Consider the following 3,092-nt stretch of genomic DNA (forward strand, 5'->3'; position numbering starts at 1 on the left):
ACACACACACACACACACACACACACACACACACACACACACACACACACACCTCATGTCACGCTTCTGTGATTGGTGGTGGTTGTTGCGTTGTGGAGGTGAAACATGGAGAAGTGGGACACTGATCAGTAGGAGAATGAGTCTGATGGATACTCTGAGATTACTGTCTAAACAATAAACATTTACATGACATCACAAAAGGTAAATTATTGTTGCTCAGCATAGTCAGATCTGATCACCTAAAATAAATTGAATTAACAAAAAATATTTAGCAGTTTATCACCAGATGAAAGTTCATTAAAGCTCTTTTATTCATCATTTTTGCTGTTCAGATGCTAAGAAATATCTTTAAGAACTCACTGAGATTTGAGAACCAATTGTCRAGAATTTAAGTAAATAAAGTAAATCAAGAGCTAGGTGGCAATCATAAAATATAGCACTTAATTTAGAGATGTGGGTTCACATGGAACTCATTGATGATTTAAAGTGCCTGTGAYATGCCTATCCTTCAAATACAAAAAGTMAAAGAAAGCCTCTTTATACTTAAAAACATTGGCATAGTAAACATGATTTTACCYATTTTGTAGKGTTGGGCATAATCRAACAAATCTATGACATCAAATTATACATGAAAAAGCTGTTTTTTGTGAGAAAAACAACAATGATGTGTTTGTATACAGATGCATCAGTATTTGAAGGTTCTTAACGTTTTTCTAAAACAGATTCAAGCTCTGAGTTTCTATTAATAATTACTGTGTCCTTTACAACAGGACCTTTACTAACATGTTTAATTTGCTTTAGAGGGTAATTATATCATAATTAAAGCTTAAAAAATTCTCAAGATTTTGTCCCAGTAGAAATCCAGTCTGGATTCATCCATCCATCCATCCATCCATCCATCCCTTGTTCAAGTTTTGGGGGCAGCAGCTTGAACAGAAAGCCCAGAGGTCTCTTTTCCCAGCAACCTCTTCCAGCTCTTCTGCAAGTTTCCAAAGCATTCCCAGGCCAGACAAGAGATAGTCTAATTCCAGTTGGACATGCTTGAAGCACCGCCCTAAGAAAAGGTCCAGGAGGCATCTTTACCAAATGCCTGAACCACCTCAACTGGTCCCTCTCGATGCRGAGGAGCAGTGGCTCTACTTTGAGTCTCTCCCTGAACTTCTCACCCTGTCTCTAAGGGAGAGCCCAACTACCCTGCGGAGAAAACTTATTTTAACTGCTTGTATCCACGATCTCATTCTTTCAGTCACTACCCAAAGTTTGTGGCCATAGGTGAGGGCAGGAACTCATGCTATGTTCACACCAAATGCGTTTTGAGCTGCAGGAGCGGCTGGTTTACTGTACATGCAAAATCTATGGTGGACGCATGTGTAACGGTCTCGCGGCACATCTAGGTCATTTAGCGCAGCGCACAAGGAAGTGATAGTTGCGGTTGAGCGTTTTYCGTGCATACGGTGTGTCCAAAGCAGCTGACGCTCGAGTTAAAGAATTTGAACTTTTGCTGCTCGACGTGCTGCGTCAACCAATCAGAGAGACTTATTTTTCCACGTAACGTTTCCTGATTGTTGCCCACTAACCTGAAACAGACGGACTGTAGTCTGTGTTCTGGCAGGAGATATCAGCAACAATGTGGGTCAGCAGCTCGTTAAACTGACCGCGGTGTTAAACTGGGCTTGGGACTAATGAAAAAGAGTTCATCAGTATGCAGCTCTTGGAGTGGTGAAACTCATCAATCAGACCGCCTCTAAATTATCTGGTGAATTAACTATCAGGTGTGTGCAGCGTTCGCTTGCTCTTAGTAAATAAAGCAAAGCCATTTTCTTTATTTTATCGTTATTTCATCYGCCGTTAAAGACAAAYGGGAAAAAAAGCATGACGCTCCTCTCTCTTCAGTCTCTGTCCCGGTCTGAATGTAGTGCRTCCAACTTGAGGCATTGGGTGCRTTTTAGATGCTCAAAACACATTCGGTGTGAACGTAGCATCAAACYGACTGGTAAGCAATGTGCCTTACAGCTCAGTTCCSTCTTCACTACAATAGACTGGTACAGAGTCCACAATACTGCAGAAGCTGCACTGATCCATTTRTCAATCTCACACTCCATTCGTCCCTCACTTGTGAAGAAAATCCCAAAATATTTGAACTCCTCCACTTRAGGCAGAACTTCACCCCYAACCCAGAGAGAGCAATCCACCCTYTTCTGACTAAGGACCATGGACWCMGATTTGGAGGTGCTGACKCTAATCCCAGCTGCAAACCGCTCCAGTGAGAGCTGAAGATCCTTGCACAATGACACCACAGAACCACATCATCTGCAAACAGCAGAGATGAAATCCTGAGGTCACCAAASCGGACTCCCTCCGCACCCTGGCTGCACTGAGAAATTCTGTCCATGTAAGTTATGAACAGAATTGGTAACAATGGGCAGCTCTGGCAGAGTCCAACTCCTACCCTGAAGGGGTCCAATTTACTACCGGCAATGTGAATCAAAGTCTCGCACCCCTTGTATAGAGATGAAATGGCCTGTAACAACAGACCCACAATCCTGTAGTCACGGAGCACCCCCACAGTGTACCTTGAGAAACACAGTTGAATACCTCTCCAAGGCTACAAAACACATGTAGACTGGATGGGCAAACTCCTATAACCTCTCAAGGACCCTAGTGAGAGTAAAGAGTTGGTCCAGTGTTCCATGGAAAGGATGGAACCCCCATTGTTCCTCCTGAATCTGAGATTCGACCATCGATTGGACTCTCCCCTCCAGTACCTCTGAATAGACCTTACCAGGGAGGCTAAGGAGCGTGATACCTCTGTAATTGGAGCACACCCTCCAGTCCCCTTTTTAAAGAGTAACTTACCCCAAAATGAACTATTTTTAGCTGATAAACTGCCTAGAATGTGTCTAAAATGTTATATAGTACTGTTTCTGTGCTAATTTTGATGTTTTTGTGCGCATTTGTTCAAATCTGTAATATCTGGTCTAAAAACGTGTTTTTTCTGCTCATATGGGTAGAGCAGTGGTACTGCAGGCTAATTTGCATATTGGTTAACGGCTCTCCACGGTGACGTGTCTTCTCCACGGTTTCGTCCCAGC

The sequence above is a fragment of the Austrofundulus limnaeus genome, unplaced genomic scaffold, assembly GCF_001266775.1.
Source record: "Austrofundulus limnaeus strain Quisiro unplaced genomic scaffold, Austrofundulus_limnaeus-1.0 Scaffold1193, whole genome shotgun sequence".
Taxonomy (NCBI): domain Eukaryota; kingdom Metazoa; phylum Chordata; class Actinopteri; order Cyprinodontiformes; family Rivulidae; genus Austrofundulus; species Austrofundulus limnaeus.